Source organism: Halichoerus grypus, chromosome 2 (genome assembly GCF_964656455.1).
Source record: "Halichoerus grypus chromosome 2, mHalGry1.hap1.1, whole genome shotgun sequence".
Classification (NCBI taxonomy): Eukaryota; Metazoa; Chordata; class Mammalia; order Carnivora; family Phocidae; genus Halichoerus; species Halichoerus grypus.
The window spans coordinates 154,073,314-154,096,675 of record NC_135713.1 but is presented as its reverse complement, the minus strand read 5'-3'; the positions used below and the strand labels follow the sequence as shown (position 1 = coordinate 154,096,675).

General features: G+C 55.8%; 1 protein-coding gene across 5 annotated transcripts in view; it reads left to right on the top strand.

Moving 5' to 3' along the window:
• The window catches only part of GAS7 (growth arrest specific 7), a 200,569-nt gene that overhangs the window by 48,812 nt on the left and 128,395 nt on the right, over positions 1 to 23,362 (top strand). The window contains exon 1 of one of the 5 annotated variants that reach the window (XM_078067923.1): positions 4,393 to 4,525. The exons of the other annotated variants lie outside the window; for them this stretch is intronic. The gene's annotated coding sequence lies outside the window, so the exon portion shown is untranslated. Of the gene's footprint in view, positions 1 to 4,392; positions 4,526 to 23,362 lie in introns of those variants that run through there. 5 annotated transcript variants of the gene reach the window in all.

Below are 23,362 nucleotides of genomic sequence, written 5' to 3'. Positions count from 1 at the left end.
GTGGGCCCTGGCTGCCTGCCCCGCCGGCCCCTTGTGCATTGTGCGGCCGGGACACTGGGTGCAGTGTGCATGCGTGCCCGCCCGGCGCCCCCCAGCCCCCCGGAGACCGCTGTCTCCAGGCTCTGCTCAGGGAGGCATAGAGCCCTGGCCGGGAGAGCGGGGAGGAGAGTGGGCCGGGTGTTGCGGGCGGCCGCCTGGCAACTCCACGACCTCCTTCTGCAAGCCCAAGGTACCGGAGACAGGAACCAGCAGGGGCCACCGATGGTGTGTGATGAACGGGGTGCTGGGGCTCCCGTCCTCAGCACCCCCCCCCCTCCCGCCTGGGTCCCAGGTGGCAGATGGGACAGCCTCGTGTCACTCCAGCAGCGGGACTGGACCAGGCGCTCTTAACCTGGCACGGGGCCAGGGGTGTTCCTGGGCTCTCCTTGCGACCACGTGGGCTGATCCTTGGGGTCGTTCTCAGCCTTCAGATGCAGAGGGCAGGGCTTCCCAAAGCGTGGTCCCCGGAACCCGCTGCAGGAGCTGCGGTACCCCTGGGGGCTTGCTGGACATGCACGTCATCAGGCCCCACCCTGGACCCGCTCAGGCAGAAACTGGCAGCGGGGCCCGGAAATCTGGGTTTGACCCCCTCCTCCAGGGGGGTTCTGATGCACGCAGGTGTTCCAGCACCACAGCCCTAATAAGTGGCTTGTTTGCAAACAGGTTGCAGTGCTCTGCCCGCTCCGTCCGGGGACTCCGGTGAGTGCCGAGGGCCACGACCTCCTGCTGGGCACACGTTTCCACCGAAAGGCAATCAGACCAAGAGATCTGAAAATATTTGTTTGAATATGGCATCTCCCATTCAATCTAAAAAAAAAAAACCCAAAAAACCAAAAAACTTCCAACTTGCACATTTTCACACGTTCCAATTGATTCTACAGCTGGATGAGGTCACGTTTTGGGGTTTCTGGGTGAAAACACCGAGCCATGTGTCCGTCAGTAACTGGTTGGTGCAGCGGAGGTGTGATAGGATGCCAGGGTTTTCCACCGCGAGCCGGGGGCTTTCCAGTAAGTGTGCAAGCAGCGTGAGGCCAGTGGGGCCAGGCTGCCCCTTCTGCTGGGGTGTGGGGGAGCTCCTGGCCAGATCTGAGAAAACAGGCATATTGCCGAGTATTTGAATAGGGCCGCACACATACATGCGAGTGTTTGGGGAAAGCGCCTCAGTATCTGGGTCTCTGTCGCAACCTGCGAGGGTTCCTGAAAGTCGCTGGCTTGGGCACCAGCTGTTCTTCCAGGAAGAAAGCGCTAGAAGGGCACGTCTTCCGGGGCAGGGCAGGATGCACAGACACGGCAGCTGGACCGTCTGTGAGGCTTTCGGGGTTTCCGCGGCACGGTCCCCTGGGTGGGTGGGGAGAGCGGTGGCACCTCTGTTTGTGGACCAGAAAACGCGTCCTCTCAGGGGATTCCGATCACAGCTCCCGCCCCCCTTGTGTCAGGGGGCCCCTCACCTCCCCAGTCCTCCCCGGAAGAACCAGTCTCAGTCAGTGGCTTCCGAGACTTGGTTGGACAGAACGGGGTGCAGAAGCATGGGGCAGAGGTTGACGATGAGGAGCAAGGACGCAGTCTCAGGAGCACCCGATTAGATCTCCAGGATCTCCGTACCTGTGCTCAACCATATCCTCTTTTTTTTTTTTTTTGAAAGATTTTATTTATTTATTTGACAGAGAGAGACACAGCGAGAGAGGAAACACAAGCAGGGGGAGTGGGAGGGGGAGAAGCAGACTTCCCGTGGAGCAGGGAGCCCGATGTGGGGCTCGATCCCAGGACCCTGGGACCATGACCTGAGCTGAAGGCAGACGCTTAACCATCTGAGCCACCCAGGAGCCCCTCAACCATATCCTCTTAACCAGTAAGAGGGCCCATGGCCTCTCAGGTGGGTAGAACGTTTCCAGACGGATCTGCCGATTCAGAGATCTGTAGTAAGAATCGACAGTGTTTATAGAGCATGCACGGTCTTTTAGGCACCGTGCTAAACAGTGTGCCTTTCTTCATTAACCCATCTGATCCTCACAACACACACACGAGGGGTGACCAGGCCCATTTTACAGATGGGAAGGCTGACAGGATTTGTACCCGGACCGTCTCTCGCCAGAGCCTACGATGGAAGCTGCTGGTTGCTTCACCCGTACTCCTTGTGCATCCCCACCCCATAGAGGGGAGTGGGGACCCCTCAGCCCCTCCACTTCCCCGATCCTAAACATATCTGCACACCCAGTTTAGCAGCTAGGTGTCCCCAGTTTGGGGTCCCAGCAGGCCTTTGCTTTCATGGAACAGCTGTGAAGGGGAGCAAATGATGAGGAGGGATCGGGGCGGGGGGGGCAGGTGGGGGAGGGTGGCATGGGCAGGGGAGGCGCCTGGGGCCGCCTTCTCTTCACACCTCCTTCCCCCCGCCCCCAGCTGCCGACTCTGATCCATGTGCTTTTGGGATCTTCTGCTGGCCACCTAGGGATTGAGTCCTGGTCTTGCCGAACCATTTGGGGGACACTCAGTCGTGAGACAAGAAGGAAAAGCCGTGATGTTCCAACTTTTCAGATCCTCACAACTCTGGGGGGTGATGAGACCCAAAGAGTTTAGGGCAAGGCAGAGGGAGGTGGACGGTGGCCAGAGCAGCTCCTGGTGGCTGTCTCTTCCACTGGAGCCTGGGGCCAGCCCCAGGCCAGCTGGCTCACAGCTGGATGCATCGTGGGAGGAGATGGGAGGGTCCACAGGCCAAGACACTGTCAGAGATGTGTACCCGAAGTCAGCCTTGACTTTCCTCCAAACAGGAAAAGCCTGGGTGCTCCGCTCACTTGCATTTGCCCAGTGGTTAGCGCTGCTGGTAAGAGTTCCAAGTTGGGGTCAGACGCGTGAGACCCTAGGTGTGACCTCCCCTCCTGCCCGTCCTTTGCCGCCAGGCTGCCATGGCCCCGGGAGTGAGCACAGCCCGGCGAGAGCCATCACCCCGCCTACCAGAGATGCTCAGATCAGAGGAGATGGTAGCCTGCAGGGCCTCCTCAGTCCTGGGGTGGGCACTGCCCCCGGAGATGTCGCGACCAGTTAGCTGAGGAGGCCCTGAAACCAGTGGATGCTTTGGGACGGCAGCTGGGCCAGCTGCAAGGGCATTCTGTGGGTGGCTTCCAAGAGTCGTGGTTCTGGAGCTGAGAAGAGCGCAGTTTTCGCTAACCCGGGTCATGATGGTCGTGGTGGTGATGGCGGAAGGGGCGGGAAGTGGGAGGAAGGAAGCCGACTGGGGGCCCTGACCAAGAACCAGGCAGTCTCGGGAGGGTCCCCCAGTGCTGTCCTCCACCGAGCAGGCTTTACGTTCTGTAACGATGGGCGCGCTCGCAGGAATCCCACGAGACGACTTTCTGCTCCTTCGTGCCCTTCTGGAATGAGTCCCCCTGAATAAAATGCACGCTTTGTGGGAGCAGCGTGCCTGGGGACAGGCCTGTGGTGAGCTCCAGGAACTGCTGGGTGAACTGGTGAGGGGCAGAAGGAAGAAAGGGTGCCGAAGAGCTGGAAGGATCTTCCACCTCAAACATCTCACACTGTTGAAAATTGCCACCCACCCTGCAGCCTACCCCAAACTCCTGGCTCCCCTTACCTTGTTCTGTCTCCTTGTCCCCGTGTCACATTCTCTGTAGTTTACTTATCTCTTGTTTTGATTCTCTGCCCCCCCGCCCCCCATGCTGGAATCAACACTCAGTGAAGGCAGAGGGTTTTTTTTTTCTTCCTTTTTTCCCCTTCTGTTTTGTTCACTGATGTGCCCCAAGTGTCCAGAAACAGCACCTGCTCGCTAAGCATTTGTCAGATGAATTGAATGGGTGGAAAGGCCCGGAAAGCGCTTGCTAGTGTCCAGTGGGAGGGGGAGAGCTGCGTCCCCGGGGAGGTGCCCACACTGTCTGGCCGCCTGCCCTCGGCCCTGCTGTCTGTCCTCGTGATGTGCAGGTTCCCCGGAGGAGGACCACGCCGCCAGCTCTGAGATGCAAGAGGCTTCCTGAATCTCCCTGCGGATGGACGGTCAGAGCCCCAGGGGCTGACCAGGTAGTGAGCGAGGGAGCTGGGAGCTGGTCGCTGCTCAGGATTTTGGAGCCTGTTAGGACCGCATTCCTGAATCCCGCCCACCCCCTCCCTGCCCTGCAACTCCGTTCCCGCCCTGTGGGCCGTGGGAAGTGGAAAATGCTGGGTTGAGCAATTGAGGGCGAAGGCGAAATCCCTGTTTACTCAGCCTCTGTCATCTTGCCTTGCAACTAGTTCCCGGCTCACCAGATTAATCCAGGGTAGCCGCGGCCGCCTCCACACCCTGGGCGCTTCCCATTCCTCGCGGGGTCACGTCCAGACCTGGATTCCCAGCGCAGAGCTCCGGCTGTGTTCCCTGGTGGAAGCAGCAGGCCTGCTTCCAGGCTCTGCTCTTGGTCTCCCGCCGCCGCCGAGGCCCGGTCTCCAGACATCACACCTGGTCCTTCCTCCAGGTCCGGGCCCCCTGCAGCCTTCCCGTAAACGGCAGGTGCGTCCTTCCAGCTGCGTGGGTCGCAACCCTCAAAGGCTTCGACTCCCCGTTGTCCCCCCACCCCCGGCCCCTTTCCCACATTCAGTTTGCCAGGTAAGCGCGTGGGCTCCTCCTTCCAAATAGATTCTTAGAAAATGCAGCTGCTTCTCGCCACCCCTACCGCCATCCTCTTGGTGAGCTGAAGCCACCATCCTTGGGCCCCTGGACTCTTGGGGTCATCGCCTGGCCGCTCTGCCAGGGTCCCATCTGTTCTTAACTAACAAGCCCAATTGTGTCCCACGTCTCCTCAGCACGTGGTGATGGGAGTAGAGCAGAGGAAGCTACCACGGTGGCTGGCAGGGTGCCACGTGACCTCAGCGTCTGCCCCCCAGCCTCATCCCGCTCCTCCGTCCCCTGCAGACCGGCTTCCACGGTGTCCCTGCAGACGTTCTAGGCATGCTTCCTTGTGAGGGCCTTTGCGGCCCACGTGGGTCCCCCAGAGATGTCCAGCCCAGAGCCCCGGGCTGGGTACCCACACGGCAGTCTGGTTTTGCAGGTGCAGTGAAGTTAAGGCTATAGGGATGAGGAGGGGGTCCTGGCCTATCCAGGGTGGGGGGCAGCATGGTGACAGGGGTCCTTTATATAAGAGGCAGGCAAGACGGCTGGGTCAGGGGGAGACGGGACACCAGAAGCAGGAGGTTAGGGGATGCTAGGTAGGGGCCTCACGCCAAGGGACGACGTGGCAGGCTCTGGAAGCTGAGCCAGGCGAGGGATCCGTTCTCTCTCCCGGGGCCTCTGGAGGGGGTCAGCCCTGCTAACACCTTGGCGTCAGACCCGGGAGACCCCTTCAGGCTTCTGACCTCCAGAACCCTGAGAACCTAGACCTGTGCTGGCTTGAGCCCCTTGGTTTGGGGTAATTTGGGACTGCAGCCCCCTCCGGGAAAGGAATCCGCCAATTACCCTCAGCATCTTCTCACTCTGCCATGCCCACTTGTGTTTCCTGCTCTCCTTCCTTTTCTCCATTGCTTACCACCTTCCAGCAAAACCAGGCCTCCTGCCCGTGTGTGGGACTTCTCGTGGCTTGGGTGTCTGCCCTCATGAGAACGCAGGTCCCGTGAGGACACGGGACTTTGTTCTGGGACCGGTGTGTCCCAGCACCTGAGATGGTGTCTGGTCTATGAGAGGTGCTCAGGAAGTCATTTGTCGGGTGGATGAGTGGATGAGTGTTCCCGGGTCTGGAATGCCCTCTTCTACCCTGTCCTCTAATAAGGCCATTCCTGGGTCCCCTCCTCACGAGGCCTTCCCCCAATCAGGGCTTTCTGTTGGTTGCTCTTACTGGGCGTCCCGTGGCTGCAGGTGGCCCGGCCGTTTGCCCTGCTCTCTGGGGGAGACCAGGACTAAAACTTTTATTAGACTTTTTTTTTTTTTTAAAGATTTTATTTATTTATTTGACAGAGAGAGACACAGCGAGAGAGGGAACACAAGCAGGGGGAGTGGGAGAGGGAGAAGCAGGCTTCCGGCAGAGCTGGGAGCCTGATGCGGGGCTTGATCCCAGGACCCTGGGATCATGACCTGAGCTGAACGTAGACGTTTAACGACTGAGCCACCCAGGCACCCCAGATTTTTTTTTTTTTAAATTTAAAGGAGAGAGAGAGCATGAGCGGGGCGGGGAGGGGCAGAGGGAGAGGGAGAAGCAGACTCCCCACTGAGCAGAGAGCCCAGGGTGGGGCTCGATCCCTGGACCCTGGGATCAGGACCTGAGCCAAAGGCAGACGCTTCACCGACGGAGCCACCCAGGCATCCCCAAAGAGTATGGTGCACGGGTGGGAGGAGCCGCAGAGGACAAGGGGCGGCGCGCTCCGGGGAGGGTGGCTTCCCCGGGAAGCAGCCGCAGGCCGTAGGGGGTGACCAGCTGGCTGTTCGGGAAGACTCCTTCCCGCTGTCTTCTCTGGGGAGGACACGTTTTTGAAACACGTCCTGTGTTGGGGAGGGAGGTGATATTTGGCCCCCCTCCCCCCAGACTGTTGATGAAGTGTGCTCAAGCTAGAAACCCACAGCTGTGTTTTAGCACCGCTCCCCCCCCCCCGCACCCCGCCCCGTCCCACTGGGGGCTCCCCTCCCTGCCGCCTCCTCCCTCCCCAGTCCTCCCCCTGCCGGCTGGTGACTCACTCCGCCCTTGTCCAACAGCAACAGGCTCCCGCTCTCTGAGAAGGGCCGTTTTCCTCCGTGCCACGAGCTTCCCTCCTGATTTATGTCTTTTCATTTGGGCTAATGCTTTCCACATTTAGGTCTGAAGATCAGTGCGTGGCTCATTGCTGCAACCGCCGAAACCCCAGTGCCCAGCTTGGGTCTGGCACCGAGAGGACAGGCAGCTGGCCAGACAGCCTCCAGCCGGCCAGGACCCCCTCTGCTCCCCCGCCAGCCTCCCTGCCTCTGAGGGGGAGGCAGAGGGAGGGAGCAGCCTCCACTCCAGGCTTGCCTGGGACGCGTTCTTGTGCCTGGTTTGCCCCGTGGAGGGCACACATCTTGGGGGTGTGTAGAGACGTAATTGCTCCGAGCCTGGTCGCTTAACACTGAAGAAGCCACGGCATTCGGAAGTGAGAGGCCCGAGTCATCGGGTGTGGAAAAACGTTATCTTTGTGGTTTTAAAAGCCGTCGCATGACACTGTGTGTGTGTGTGTGTGTGTGTGTGGTTTCTTCTTGTTCTTTTTAGAACAATAATATTACCTTTGTTGCTATGGTGTTGTGTGGGGGTGGTTAATTGGACCCAGACCTGAGGCAGGCTGCTGTATGGTGTCCATAGTGATTATCAGACGGCAGCCGTGGGACTTCTTTTATTTTCTTCCCTGGATTGAGGGGCTGGCGGGGGGAGCGCTGGGCGGTGGCTGTGGGCACCCAGCTCTATCGGGGTCCCCAGGATGTGGCGGCACCCTGGTTGGAAGTGGGACCCCGGAGCCTGGACGGAGGCAGGGGGAGGACACCCCTGGTTGGTCATTTCCAAGGCTGGAGCGCAGCCCCGATCTGCCGAGGGCCTGGAGTTTGGGCACCTCCTCGGAGGCCCTGGCCCACGGCGGAGGGGGTGCCGGCTACCGGGAGAGAGGGAACGGAGGTGCCTTTACCGTGGGCCCCCTCACCTGGCGGGTGCAGAAGGGTGTGTTGGGAGTGCATTTTAAACTTTCTGTGGCGTCTACACACCGGAAGCGTACCTTCCCTTGTGAATTTGATGCTTATCGAATATAGATCAGGTCTGCTCTTTGAAAGGGACTAGAGAATCTGAAGTCCACACCTGGCCTCCTTCCCACACCTGACCTCTACCTGTCGCTTCTCTTCCCCAGAGGCAAACACGTTACCAGTTTCCCACGGGTCCTTCTAGAAACTATGCAGGCATCTACAAACACATGTACTAGCCTGTGCTTTCCCCCACGCAGGTGCTAGGCCCCCCCCCCCCCGGACTTGGCACCTTGCTGTTCTTGCTGTGGGTTTTAAAACCAATAACCTTCTGTCTTGGAGTTTAGCCAGTAGAAAGGATCCCTGTTCTCTTTCATGCCTTCCTGAACTTGTTCCACTGACGGGCATGTGGATTGCTTCTAGGCTTTTCGTATTACCTTTACCGGCTGCGGATTGCCTTGGTGTGTCCATCATGCTGCGTGTGGGTGAGTATCTCTGAAGGATGAATTCCTGAGGTTGAAAGGCTGGAACAAAGAGGATAAGCATCTGTAATTTTTTTTTTTTTAAAGATTTATTTATTAGAGAGAATCAGAGAGCAGGGGGAGGGGCAGAGGGAGAGGGAAAGAGAATCCCAAGCAGACTCCCCGCTGAATGGGGAGCCTGATGTGGGGCTTGATCCTATGACCCTGAGATCATGACCTGAGCCGAAATCAAGAGTCAGCTGCTTAACCGACTGCACCACGTAGGTGCCCCCAGTGTCTGTAATTTTTTTTTTTTTTTAAGATTTTATTTATTTATTTGACAGAGAGAGACACAGTGAGAGAAGGAACACAAGCAGGGGGAGTGGGAGAGGGAGAAGCAGGCTCCCCACAGAGCAGGGAGCCCGATGCGGGGCTCGATCCCAGGACCCTGGGATCATGACCTGAGCCCAAGGCAGATGCTTAACGACTGAGCCACCCAGGCGCCCCCCAGTGTCTGTAATTTTGATGGAAAGTGCCAGATTGCCTCCAATGGGGCAGCTCTGGCTTACATCCCCCCCCCCCCCACCACCCACCAGCAATGTCTAGGAGTACCCATGTCCCACAGCCTTGCCAGCCCAGGTGTTTTCAAATTTTAAAGATTCTGTGCAGAGGAGTTTTGTGTCTTTGCTTTCCGTTGATTCCTCTCTCCGTCTGTCCCCCGTGCGGTCGCTCTGGCGGGCACGTGAGTGGATGGGGTTCTCCAGCCTCCCAAGGGCACAGGGAGCAGACCCTCTGCCCTGCAGAGCCTTCTGAGCAGTGGTCTAGCACCTCTCCAGGCTGGAGGCTTGCTTTACAAGCTCTCGGGTCTCCAGGGAGACCTGCCTTCCACATCTGAATTCTCTGCTCTTGATAGCATCACGAGAATCCGTTTCTGAGCTGCTCCCCTTGTCTCCCCCGTTTCTTCCTCTCTAATCTCCATGTTCCCCCACCTCACCCCTGCATGAGGCCGTTGCCTCACCCTGCTACTTCTGCTTCCTACTTTCCAAAGATAGAGTCTTTGCAATGGGCAGGCAGACCCTGGCTGGGCCAGAAATCTCTAGACACAGTGTCTTAAGACACATGCTCAAGAGGGAATTCCGGGGTAGAACGGGGTGCGCTGGCTGCATTTTTCTCCCTCTTGAGTTTTTCTAGGCAGGGGTGAAGGTGGAGCCAAGCATGCTTGGAGAGATGGTCCAAGCCAGCACAGTCCGGTAGAACTTTCTATAGTGACGGAAATGTTCTGTGTTTGTGCAAACAAGGACTGTAGCCACTAACGGGGCATTTGAGATACGGCGAGTGTCACTGAGGACCTGGGTCTTCAGTTTTATTTTTATTTTTTTTAAAGATTTTGTTTATTTATTTGAGAGAGAGAGAGAGAGCATGAGCAAGGGAGAAGGAGCAGAGGCAGAGAGAGAAGCAGGCTCCCCGCTGAGCATGGAGCCCGACATGGGACTTGATCCCAGGACCCTGGGATCATGACCTGAGCTGAAGGCAGACGCTGAACCGACTGCGCCACCCAGGCGTCTCCAGAAATGAGCCTTTTAAAGCTAAAATTAAGGTGTAAGGGGCTGGTTCCTTCTGGAGGCTCTGGGAGTCTTTCCTTTTCCGTATTCTAGAGGCTCCTTCCTTGGCTCACATAGTATTGCCTTTTCTCCTTGACTCTGACCTCACATGGCATTTTCCCTCTTTGCTGTTCCTGTCTCCCTCTTAGAAAGACCCTTGTGATTGTATTCGGGGCCCACCCGGACAACCCAGCATGACCTCCCCGTCTCAAAATCCTTGGCTTCATCACACCCGCCAAGTCCCTTTGCTCATAGGAGGTTTCTACTTGCGGGCTGCCGGGTTCAGGATGCACCTGTGTTGGGGGGACCATCTTCAGTCTGTCACAGGCACTCACTTTTCAAGACTCGAAAGAGCAAGTTTGTGTGGAGGAGGGGGTATTCCCTGAGTCAGTCACCTCCCAGACGTTCTGAACCGGGGGGAAAGGGCAGAGCTCATGCAACCGTGTTGTAGGTCTGAGGTTCTAAAAAGCGGTGGGTCTCGAATTTGGTGGGTCCCCGGGTCACCTGGGAAATGTGGGAAAAGGACAGAGGCCCAAACCCTGTCCCACCTCCACGAGCCTGGCCCTGAGTGTTCTTATGAACTTTCCAGGCGGCTCTGATCCTCGGTGAAGTCTGGAAACCGTGGCCCTTAGGAGGAATCCCAGGGATTACCTGTGTGCCTGCCTGTGGGAGGTAGAGCCTCTTGTCGTCTGTAAGCAGCCCGAGCAAGGCTGCAGACAGGAAGTGCAGGAGAATACCAGAGTAGGGGCCGCCGTCTGGATGAGGAGGCATTTGAGAAGGCAAGAGAAGGTGTGGCTTCAAGACAGAGACAGGGCCCAAACGGAGGGAAGGGCCTTACCAGCGGCACTGAGGTAAGAACAAGGAGGCCACCTTTGGGGACACGGAGACCATTTGGGGCCAGAAGGGGCAGGGGCAGGGGCGGGGAATTGATTGGACAAGGGGAATCCTCAGAAGGTGAGCCTGCTGGTGTTTGTGGGCTTGACGGGAGGGCAGAGGCAGGGCTCGTTTGTGGGCCCGTCAGGGGTGGAGTGGATGAAGGCCCGGCCTGGGTGGTGGCAGGAAAGATAAAGACGCGATAATTGCAAGATGGAGTGTTCAAGGAGGGCCTCCCTGAGGAGGTGACGTTTAAGCCAATGTCTAGACCTGCCATGGGAAGAGCTGGGGGGGAAGGCATGGGTGATGGCCAGGACCAAGGCCACAAGGGAGGGCCGAACCTGCCCTATCCAAGGAGCCGATAGATCAGCACGGTCCGCAGAGCTTTCTGCAGAGATGGGAATGGAATTGGACATTTTATTTTCGTTTTAGCCGATTTAAATTTAACTTTCAATAGCCACATGAAGCTGGTGCCGCCTTTTGTGCCAAACAGCATGGAGCTAAAGGTCTGTGTGGCCGGTGCAAATCAGGTAAGGCGAGGGAGAGACAAGGTAGACTTTCTTGCTCCGTGAATTAGGCTCAGTAGTCTGGATTTCTCTTTTCTAACGTAGTGCAAAGCCTTTGGGTGGTTTTACCGAAAGGTTGACATAAGGTGATTAATGTTGTATAAGTTCACTCCGGCTGCCACTTTGTAGAGTGAATTGTAGAGGGTAAGGGTGGACCAGGAGACCAGTGAGGTCCTTGTAATGAGACCGGGAGAGCTGCTGGTACCTTGGGAACAGGGTGGCGGCCATGGAGACAGCCATGGATGGATTCTGGAAAACTTCTGGAGGTAGATCCAACAGGAGTGGACAGGGAGGGGATGGGGAAGATGGCAGAAATAAAAATATTTTTTTTATTTTAAAGATTTTATATTTATTTGTGTATTTGAGAGAGAGAACGAGCAGGGGGAGAGGGACAAGCAGGCTCCCCGCTGAGCACGGAGCCCCACGCTGGGCTCGATCCCAGGACCCTGGGATCATGACTTGAGCTGAAGGCAGGTGCTTAACTGCCTGAGCCCCCCAGGCGTCCCAAGATGGGAGAATTTGATGATCCTCGACTTTGGGCTTAAGGAGCAGGACAGATCCTCTAAAAGGAGGCATGGAGAGCAGGTTTTGTGTTAGTTTGCTTTGTCTTTGGAAGTGAGGAATTGGTTGTTTTGGGGGGTTTGTTAGAGATTTCTCCTGAGGATCCCTAGAGAGACAGCAAGTAGCCAGGGGGGGCATGGGGAAAGGTCAGGGCTAGAGATAAGAATTTAGGGTCATCTGGGAATTGAGGGTGTGTAATGCTGTGGGACAGGGTCAGGCCACTGAAGAGAGTGAGTATATAGAAAAGAGAGGAAAGGGCAGGAGCTTGCTGCCCCATTTAAGATTGAGCGTAGGCGGAAGATCCAGAAAGATGACTTGAGCGACGTGAGATGCCATGGAAGCCAAGACAAGTCATGGTTTCCAGAAGGAGGAAATGCGGTACACTGCTGATTGGCCGAAGACTCGAGAATATTCCAAGGTAAACAGCATGACGGTTCTGGGTGGCATTGGGAGAGCAGGCTCAGTGGAGTGAGTAGGAGAGCGTAGGAGCTAAGAAAGTGGAGCTCACGACCACGAGTAACTCTTCTGGTGAAGATATTTGCTGTGACGAGAAGCAGAGGAATCGGCAGGGCTTGGGGGAGTGGGGTCAAAGGATATATTTCTCTCTCTCTCTCTTTTTAAAGCTAGGTGTTACATGCTGCTAGGTAGGAAGCAGGTCGTTTTCCTTTGCTAGGAGGAGGGCCTTTCAGTCACCGTGGTGGGAGAGAAGGCTTTGAACATGGGCACTGTAGTGTGGAGGATGGAATTTGGGCCGTGGGTTGATGAACAATTACTGTCAGGTCGCTCCTGACTTTCTCAGTGATGTGTGAGGCAAGACCATTATCTGAGTTGTTCTGAAGTTGGAAAACAGTCCACGGGGTAACTTTAGCAGAATTGCTACATGGCTTGAGCTGTGCTTCTCGAAACGGGAGTGTGCGAATGAATCACCCAGGGATTTGTTACGATGTGGATTCGGATTTCTGATGAACTCCCAGGTCGTGTTGGTGTTGCTGTCCTTGGAACCCGCTTTGAGTAGCAAGACTCCACAGCGCTAATGTGTCCAAGAGATGCCTAGATTATTAGCCCATGGAGCTTACGCTTAGGGCACAGTAGCAAGTGTTGAGTCCCTAGTTGAGCTTCCTGGCCATCCATTTAAAGCAGGTCTTCTCAATGTTAGAATGATCTGGGGAATTTAAAAAAAAAAAACCAAAAAAACCCCAAAAAAACAGGGCCTGGGTATTTTGATTTTGATTGAGCTTCTGAATTAAGTGGTGTCGTGTAGATTCCCAGGGCACCCTGTTTTTTAAAAGCTCCCCTGGTGATTCTAATGTTGATCTGGGCTTGAGCAACACTGATCTGTAATACAGCAGGTCAAGGGGATGACCATGGGAGTAGGTGGCCATGGAGGGGGTGGAGGTAGGGATGCCTCTAGGATGTGTGGGCTCTTGTCCATATAAACAATTTGAGTCACCCCAAGTCAGCACGCCAAGGGTATCTGATCTTCCATAGTCCTGCAAAAGAATTACCATGTCAGCCAGCAAGAGCAATGTGCTCACCAGGCTCGCCTTCTGGAATCTTCATAGGATCCTGGGCTGCCTCCTCAGGACATCTGGTCTACCTTATGTATGGGCTTCATTGGCTGGGGGACCCATTTGGGCCTGGAGAGGGAGTTGCTCAGATGGTCCTGCCAGTCCCTACTGGTCCTAGGCCCTCAGACAGTTTCAGAGAAGGCACTCAAACTGAGGCATCCTCTTGAGCCATGCAACCCGGTCAAGAGCAAAGCTGGTTGAAAAACTGAGAGCCCAGCTTGTACGATGAATCGTCTGATCCAGTTGCCCAAAGTGATGACAGGAATCATGATAGGAGCCAGGGACGAGTGCATCTCTTCATGTGGCAAAGAACTCATGCCTCCCCAGCCAGCAAGGGCCCGAGGTGTGCCAACAGCCACGTCATCAAACTTGGAAGCAGATTCTCTGCCAGTTGAGCCTTGGGGTGACTATAGTCGCGGTGGGCACTGTGATTGTGGCCTCGTGAGAAACCCCGAGTGAGGCTCAGGGTTTGGGCCAACTGGACCCAGGTCTCTGGCCCCCCAGAAACCAAGATGGTAAATGTTTGTTGCTTGAAGCCGTTTTTGGATGAGTCTGTTACGCAGCTGTAGATAACTAACAGAAGGGGCCCAGGCCACGTCTCCACAAGGCTCCATCCCTTGGCTTTACATTCCTCTCTGCTGGCTCCATTTTCTACCTTTGCAACCTCCTCGGAAGGATTCTACACTCTTGGTGATTCTTAAAAAGAATAAAAATAAGAAAGAAGAAGAAAGAAATCCAGCGAGTGGGCAGCTTTCGAACGGACGATGGGGTGGCGTGGTGGGGAGGTGGCGTCAACCCCATCCCCGCCGTGTGGGCTGACAAAGGAACGAGTGGGACCCAGAGGAAAGCCAAGAGCTGGTTGCTTTCAGAGGAAAGAGAAGGCAAATCTATCCAAAACGATCATTGGCAGGATGTGGAAGTCATGAGATCCTTGGTGTGAGCCTGGGTGGGATTTGGGAACCCAGCTCTAGCTCTGAGCCAGGGAGGGAATCCAAATGGTTAGCATCACAGAAATCAATGGAAAAGCCTCGGGGCGTGAAGGCCAAGGCTTTGAGGAGACCAGGGGGAATGAGGGCTAAGTGGAGGCCCATGCGGAGCGGAGTTCCAGGTTTTTCCCGCATGCCCGCATCCGAGCAGAGACGTAAGGTGGGAACACGCAAGCAGAGAGAGACCATTCTTTTGAGCAGTCTGGTGGCGAGATGTCGATCATGTGTGCTCGTAGGAGACAGGGTTGCTGGCCGGGCTAGACGGACGATGAAGATCTCGATTCAACTATCTGCCAAACCTGTGTAATTCCAGCCAATCTTTTAACCAGAAATTTCCGTGGCCTCCTTCCGGGCCTTTAGAACTCTCAACAAGGAGGTGAATAGATGGATCTCAGCCCCCTCCTCACTAGCCAGCCCTAGTAAGCTAAGAGTATTCTTTAGGCCCGGCAGGAGACAAGAGAAAAGCCTTGGTCCTTCGCTGTCCCCGTCATTGTGCTTCTCAATATGAAATGGCGGTGGACAGTCTCCAGTGAGTCTGGGATGAAGTGAGCGAATCATGCTCTCAGGTTGGGGGGGGGTTACATTAGGTTTGCGAGTGCCCAGCCTGGGGAGGAGGACCGGGCACAGGGCCCCGTACGCCCTGGCATGCTTGGCTGGTGCGTCCAGTGCGGCAAATCTCGCAAAAATCACAGACACGCAGCTCTCTTTAAAATGCAGTGTTGTGCACGTGGGCATGTTTGCACGGTGGTGACGGGCTCTGCCCTGGTGGGATCAGTCTTTCCCACTGTGTTGGGCGGGCCCGATGAGATGGGCACATGGGGTGTTAGAGGGCCCGGCTGTGCGCCTGGCCGCCGATGCCCGTGTTCCTGGTGGAAACCTTGCAGGGCCGTGTGGAAGCTGCTCTCCGTAGGAATCCCCAGCTCCCACTGCATTTCCCATGACTCACACAGTGATGCCAGAAGGGCCCCGGAGACTCATTTTACAAGCGCAAGGAAACGCCTAGAGAAGGTCGTGGGCGCACCGTGTGGACAGGTGCGCACCTGGGACCCATCTCTCGCCTCCGTGCCCGTGGCCCACAGCTCTGTCCCTCAGCTAACCTTGTTTGATCATTTGTATTCAGGAGGAAGGGAGTGCCAGGCATGGGGGGTGCGTGTGGCTCCCAGAGCCTTGAGCTGCGCCCCGTGCCTCCTCGAGTGCCGCCGTATTCTCTGTAGCCTCTTCCTCCACTCCCTCGGACTCTGGGACCAGAAGGCCTGGCCCACTTTAGGCAAACGCCCGCTTCCTTTCTGCGTGGGGTCTGGGCCACCTGATCGCCCTGTCCTCCCATTAGGTCCATTCTGTGCAGTGAGCTCAGGTAATGTCTGAGCCCAAAAGTCACTGCAGGGCAGCGTGGGAGAGGGGGCATCGTAAAGGGCAGCTCTACCCGCCTGGGGCGGAGGGGGAGTTGTGGTTTTCGCGCCCGCTGAGGAAGCCCCTCCTGCTTTCATGGCCAGGGTGAGGGTGGGGGGTCCCTGTGCGTCTCTCTTCTCTGGGTCCCTTCTCCTTCCCGCAGCTCTGGCTGTCCGCCCCCCCGTCCCCGGAGGAGCTCCCCGGGGAGGAGAGGGGGGCACTGTGAGCATCCTGATACAGGGCATGAGGACACCCCAGTGTCTCACAGGCAGAAGGAAGTGGGTTCCAACGCACATCTTTACTCGGCCTTCCTTCCTGACCCCAGTGAGGGCTGACGTTCCCGATGTGGGCCTGCTGGGCCCGCCTGCAAAGGCCTGGAGCCCGTGTGAGTTTTTACAGTTCTGAGGTCATGGGTTTGCAAAAACTTGCAAAACAGAGCAGCCTGGAAGGGGAGGGAGCCCATGGAGCTCAGGGGAGGCCATGGCTTGGCGTTTGCACCTGGGCCCCTTGAGATCTTTGTACTAGCTTCGCCTGCCTTACACGCCCAGCGCATTCTGGGTGTCCCAGGGAGCGCGGCCTGTGGAAGGTTGAGACCCGGCAGGGACGCTCCCGAGTGTGTGAGTGCCCTGAGATGGGAGAGTGTTCCCTCTGCTCTGCTCTCCTCCTCCCATTCTGTGCAGGAAGCATTTACTGAGCAGCTCCTGGGCAAGATGCAGAGATGACAGTGGGTGGTCCTCGGCGTCGGCTTCCAGTCCTTGGGGGGGTGGGGGGAGGCCAGCTGTAAGCAGGCCTCTGCAGTAAACATGTGCAGAACATCACAGGGGCTCAGAACAGGGCGAAGAGGACCTCACTGTGAAAGGAGGTGCAGGATTCCCAGAGGCCAGGGAAGGAAGGGCAACTCAGGCCCAGGGATCAGCATAAGCAAAGGCACAGAGGTTCCGAGGGGGGGCGCCAGACCCAGGGATCAGCCTAAGCAAAGGCACAGAGGTTCCACGGGGGCGCTCGGGAATCCGATGAGGGAACTTGCTTTAGTAGTGTTTGTTTTGTTTCGGTTTAGAAGGTGTTTGGTCTGGCCTGGCGGAGGGATGGGAGAGCGAGTCATGTGGCCTTTCAGAGCCAGATACTGTGGCCCGGGAAGGGGATGTACTAAGTGGCTGGTTTGTGGGCCCTCGCCCTGGGTCTGGGGGTGGGTTGTGTTGCCCACCCCTGAGAATGGAGAGGTGTGGCTCCCCATGGGAAAAATGGGGTGTTAGCCCCAAAAGAAGGAAACCGGGGGATAGAGAGTCAACACACGTTCACCACTGGTTCCCCAGGACGTTAAAGAGCCTGGAAGGACTTGTGGGTTTTATTCTGTGTACCATGCAGGGCCTGCCAGAGGTGGTTTTGAGTAGATGGATGTTGTCCTAGCAAACGGAAGAGGGACGGTGGGGGGAGAAAGTTCAGAGAGATCTTAGTGGTGGAATAGACAAGACTTGGGAAGTCCCTTCCTTGCCCTTCTCCCAGATGTGATAGTTTCCTTCTTTTTACTTCCTCTGCTCGCCAGCCCTTCACGACACCTGGGGGGTGGGAAGTGAGCTGGAAACGAAACCCCAGGGACTGCTTCTTAAGGACTTGGTTCCAAGCGAGGGTTAAAATAAACAAGCTGTATGAAACTCATGGTCTTTCGAGACCACGTCGGAAGTGATGGAGTGTGGGGAATTTGATCAATGGAAACACTGAAGAGGTCTGATTTGGGGTTTGGGCTTCTGGGGGGCTAGGAATCGATCCATCCATCCATACCTATGTATACATAGATGGGAGGGGGTGGTTTGGGAATGGAATTTGTTTTTGGACCTGTTGCATTTGAGACATCAGTGGCCTGTGTCTTGGAGGATGAATGTGGTTTATCCTGTGAATTGGGGCCTGGGACAGGATTGGGGAGTGATCCACAAGGATGCAGATGAGGGACTGCAAGAGGCTGATCTTGGAGTCACTGCCTTAAGGTTGGTGCTTAGCTGCCCACGGACCAGGGGCCATGTTCTCCTTGGTGTCATGGACCACCTTCTAAACCTAGAGAGAAAGCCAACAAAGAGTGGTCCTGTATTTGCAGGCTGGGGTGATGAGCTCCCATGCCCATCATTTTGTGGGTTAAGGATGTGTTCCCGTTCTCTGCGGAGGCAGAGCATAGAGCAATGTGGCCACAAGCCAGTGGATGCCTGGAGCCACCAGGAAATCTGGAAGAGGCAAGGAATGATTATCCCCTAGGACCTGCAGCGTGAGTGCAGGGCTTTGACTCTGCGAAACTGATTTCTGATTTCTGGCTTCCAGAATTGTAAGAGAAAAGAACAAACAAATAAAGAACAACATGTGTAGGTTGAAGCGACCAAGGTTGTGGTTATTCGTTACAGCAGCTGAAGGAGACGAATACGTGAGCATATGTCAAAGGCAGCCTGCCAACACTTGCGTGTCGCGATGCCCCTTGGGAAAAGAGTTTCCCTGGTCCAGTAACGTTGAACCTCGAACACACGAACATTGATTCATTCTTGCAACACGTTTTTGTTGAGCATGTGTTGCAGGGATATTGATAACAAAGGCCCCAGCCCTCACTGCTTAGATTCTCCTGGGGAGGGCTGCCTGGGTGACTCAGTCGGTGAAGCGTCTGCCTTTGGCTCAGGTCACGATCCTGGAGTCCCGGGATCGAGCCCCACGTTGGGTTCCCTGCTTAGCGGGGAGTCTGCTTCTCCCTCTGCCCCTGCCCCTCCCCTGCTCCGGCTTTCTCTCTCACACACTCTCTCTCTCTCTCTCAAATAAATAAATAAAATCTTAAAAAAAAAAAAAAAGAAAGAACAATATTGTCCCAGGAAAAGCAGACAGTAAACTAACTATATGATGTGATACGGAGCTAGTGAGATCCTGTTTTCCTCCCACAGAGCATAGGGCTGCCGGAGGTGCTATTTTTGATGGGGTTGACGGGGAGGGTCTGTGGTCGCTAATATTTAAACAGACCCGGATAAAATGAAGGCACAAGCCTGTGGGTATATCTGAGGAATGAATGTTCCAGGGGGAGGGAAAGTCCACGTATGTGGGCCAAGAGGTGGGCACGTGCTTGGCCCCTCCACTTTGTCTGGAATGGAGGGAAGGAGAGATAGGGCGGCTGTTCAGGCCACTGTGGACACGGGCTTTTCCTCTGCAGAAGATGGGGATCCCCTGGAGAGATTTGAAACAGGTTGTGATTTTTTTTTTCTAATTGAGATGAAATTCACCCAACATAAAATGAGCCATTTTAAAGCGTATAATTCACTGGCATTTAGCACATTTGCGATAAACATTTTCATCGCCCCCAAAGGAGACCTCCTCGTACCCGTGAAATAGCCCCTGCCCACCCCCTGGCGATCGCCAGTCTGCTCTCGGTGTCTGCGGATTATCTGTTGTGACATGATTGTGGAGAGTTGCTCTGGCTCCTGGATGGGGAGGTGGTGGCCGCCATAAAAACCAGGAGACCAGGTAGGTTCTTCCTGTGGCCAAAGGTGGAGGTAATGGAGAAAGATGGCGAGTAAGGATTTGGATTCAGGATGCGTTGCATCATTGCATTAGGCCTCTGAGAAGACTTGGCTTCATGCCCATTTGACGGTGGAGCCCCTCCCCCCCCCTTTTAAGGAGTGTTCCAGAATACATGACGATGATGGAGCAGGAAGAATATTTGTTTCAGAATTCCGGAGAACCGAGTGCTGAGGTCCCCACCTCCTGCTCCTGACCTCAAGTCCTTTCACTTCTGGGCGCCCCGCATCCTCATTCCAAACCTGGGGATGTCCATTTAGCTTCGAGATTCCACAATTCCGTGACTTGGGGCCTGAGGGGATATCGCTGTCATTTGTGAAAAATGCTCCCGCATCTGGGGAAAGCGGGCATCCTCTTCGTGGCAGCCCACCTGGGTTTCTCCCTAACCCCCCAGGCTCCGAACGCCAGGGGCAGGAGGCTGTATAGAGGGCTCGCGTGATCTAGATGGGACGTGGACTTAGTTTTTAGGCAAACTGACTTTCCACAAAAGTTAGGTGACTCGAGAGAGTCAGGTGTCGGAAGCCTGCATCATTGCCCCCCTCCGAGACTTTCAGCGTCTCTGTCGGTCGGGAGGTCGGTTGCCAGAGATCTGTTCTTAAGAATCTGGAAGTTTGAGCAAGACTGACTTTCGTGTATGAACGGGAGCGAACTCAAGGTGATCCCCATCCCAGCACGCCCCTCCCTGCATTGCGCTCTGTGCTTCCCTCCGTGCTGAAAACTCAAAAGCCTTTGTTTTAACATGCATGGGATTGAAAACAAATGAAATAGGCACCCAAGGGCTGAGCACGCGGGGCAGCCCTCAGGAGGACAAAACTGATACCTGGGGATGGCTTCTTAGGGACTTGGTTCAAACCAGGGGTTAAAATTAACAGCCCTATGAAAGTCATGGTCTTTGGGGCACCTGGGTGGCTCAGTCAGTAAAGCATCTGCCTTCAGCTCAGGTCATGATCCTGGGGTCCTGGGATCGAGCCCCACATCGGGTTCCCTGCTCAGCAGGGAGCCTGCTTCTCCCTCTCCCTCTGCTGCTCCCCCTGCTCGTGTTCCCTCTCTCAAATAAATAAATAAAATCTTAAAAAAAAAAAGAAAGTCATGATCTTTAAAAACTTTTTTCCCTCTTCTCTTTCCATAAACCCACGGGAGCTCTTTCTTTTGGTGTTCAGGCATGAACTGTTGTACTTCCCCTGAGCTGGCAGCTTTTTTAAAGGACACCGAGGACCATTTAGCCAAATGCATCCCCCTCTTGCACTGGCTGCAAAGCTCTGCCAAATTTGGGGCCCACCTCGTATGCTGGAAGATTGGATTAAAGAGGCCCCGGCTTCTCCCAGACTTATTTTTTTTAAGATTTATCTCCTTTTCCCCCCTTTTATTGAAGTATAATTGACATACAATGTGACAGCAGTTTTGGGTGTAAAACATAGTGATTTGACAACTCTATACGTTATGTTGTGCTCACCCCAAGCATGGCTACCCCCCGTGCTGCCCCTGCCCCCCACCCCCGGTCAGCGCTGTTAGAACACATCATCTGTATTCCCTATACTGTTCCTTTCATCCCCGCATCCCCGGGACTTGTTCAGTCCGCAACTGGAAGGCTAGACCTCCCACTGCCCTTCACCTTACTTTTCCTGCTCTGTTTTCACTTAATTTGCCAGCCTGGGTGTCCGATCTGGGAAGGTGTAGTTCAGGGACTGTGACTGATTGTCTTCTCCAGTCCTGATGGTCCCTTCCCAGAGAAGCTTCGTTTTGGGTTCCCTGCATCCTGCCAGCCAGTCCCTGCTCCGGCACGGGATGTCCCTTCTCTGGGTTTGGTGCCTCGCACCCCCCTCACCCCCCCCAACATGGGAAGAAGCTGCTGCACAAGGAGGGCATGGCGGCTTGCCCTGTGTGATTAAGGATGATTGATTTCTCCGGCGGAGACCCTGGCACGTGAGGGTTTACCGTGAGTCTGTTGGGGTCACAGGCTGAACTTGTAAAACGGTGCTGTGCAAATTGGTGCCGCGTGGAGCCTCCCTCTCGCCGGGCATGCCCATGTGCTGGGATGCAGCCAGTGGCCGAGGCACCTGATGCCTTCTTCCTTCCTTCCACATGATTCAGCGAAGCTTTGTTGAATGTCTTCAGTGTGCAAGGTGGGTCTGGGGGGCTGTGGGCAGTGTAGACACCCAGCGCGGACACTTGGCCGTCTGCGTCCCAGGAGCTTACAAGCTCGCTGCCCAGCTGGGACAGACACGGGCCACGTTCCAGCACAATCCGATGGGGTGGTGGTGATGAGGGCCCCTGAAATAGCATCCTGGTCCGGTTCCTCATCAGCACTCCTGTCCTCGGGCAGAGGGCTGCCTGCTGAGCAGACATGGGGCGGTCTGTGTGCCCAGCCCTCCCGGAGACGCCCGCCAAGCTCACTCTGCCGCCTGTGCACGTGGGACATCCCTCTACTCTGGACTCTCCTTCTCCGATGGATTTTCCCTTTTGGGTTTTCCCTGCGCACACCCGAACCTCGTGACTGACTCTTGAGAAACTAAGTGGGAACTGCGGCTTTTCTGTTTGCCGAGACGGGGAAAAAACTGTTTTGTGTAACCACTGGGTTTTATGGACCCTTCGCGGGGTACCTGCCGGTGCCCTGCGGAGGCCCTTTGTTGGACCGATAGCATCAGCCAGTAGCTTCCGAGCCAATTACGGGTTTCCAGGGTGGTGTGCTGGGATCCTGTAGCGTCTAGGCCTGCTCCTCGTGCTGGGAACTTCTTGGCGTCCATGTCATGCCCCTTACTGCCCTGTCCCCTTTTCTCTGTTGTGGTCACTCAGCTGGGCCATGATGCGTTCCCCGGAACGAGCGGCTACGCAGCATCTTCCAAAGGCTGCTTCTCACCCTCTCTGGACGTGTGTGTGACGGGACCCAGCTCAGCCTGGGAGGATGCCTGGTCCACACCGCAGGATCTCCCAGGGTCACTCCTTCCGCATGCCACCCCTTCAGGATCTCTCAACGAGCTCGGGTCTGAAATCAGCAATTCTTGATTTCAACCACTTAAGGCAACTCCAGCGTATCCCTTTGCCCGTCCGGTTCCGTTCCCTGCCCTCGGCTTTCACTCACACTCTGTGACCAGCCCCCGTGTTGGTGGAGGGGCCCCCCTGGGACGAACCCAGCTCCCTTTTGATGGTTTGGTCAGCAGGGACCGTGCCAGGTATGATGAATGCTGTGCAGAAACGAAGCAGATGCGCTCGCAGCTCCCAGAGCCTCAGAGGGACCCCCGCAGACCCCGTTTATCTCCCAGATGCAATCAGCACCAGAGCGCGCGAACATTCTAGGCCGATTAGCTAATGACTTTGGACTGGGCGAGTGCGAGTGCCGAATATGTGACTCACCCAGCTGCAGGTACGGACGGCAGTGGGCATGCTCCGTTGCCATGGGAATGGGAGCACGGATTCATGTCAAAGCAGAAGGAATTCACTTCCACTCCTCTGGGACAAGGATGTTTCTGCTTTCCCCCAGGCTGCGGTGTGCTCCCCGCCCCCCCTCAATCCACTGTCGCTCCCTCCTGGTTGGCGTCCTGACCCCCCCTCGCTGCCCTGTAGGTGCAGCAACCCTCCACCCAATCACACCTCCAAAGCCTCCTCGGAAGTCCCAGTGACCGAGCTGTGTGGGAGGAGAAGCAGAAATCTGAATGCTTTCTTGGGGCGCGGCTGTGTGACAAGGTGACAAGAGCTGGGCTTTATAGTTGGACAGATTTGGCTCGAGTTTCTGCTGTCACTCAGGAGCTCTGTAACCTGGGGAAAATATTTTTCCTCCTCTTCAGTGTCCTCAGACTTAAACTGGGGCCGGCCCTACTTTACCGGGCTGCACAAGGACGAGAGGAAAGCATGTCCCAATGCCTGGCATATCACTCAGTGAGCAATCCCTCTCTTTTCCTTCTATCTCCCGACAGCCTGGGGGGCTCGGGATTGACACTGAGGATCCCATGAGGTCGGCTAGGAGGCTGACACTCCCAGGGACGCTCATCCAGAATGCAGAACTCTCCGGGCTGTGGACCCTAGCGTCCACCTTGCACCAGTTGGGTGTTGTGTCATAAACACTGGAGACTGATTCTGGCTGATGTCAGCAAAGTGGAAATGACTGCAGAGATACCAAAGCTCACAGAAGGGGCAGGAGGCTGGGGAAA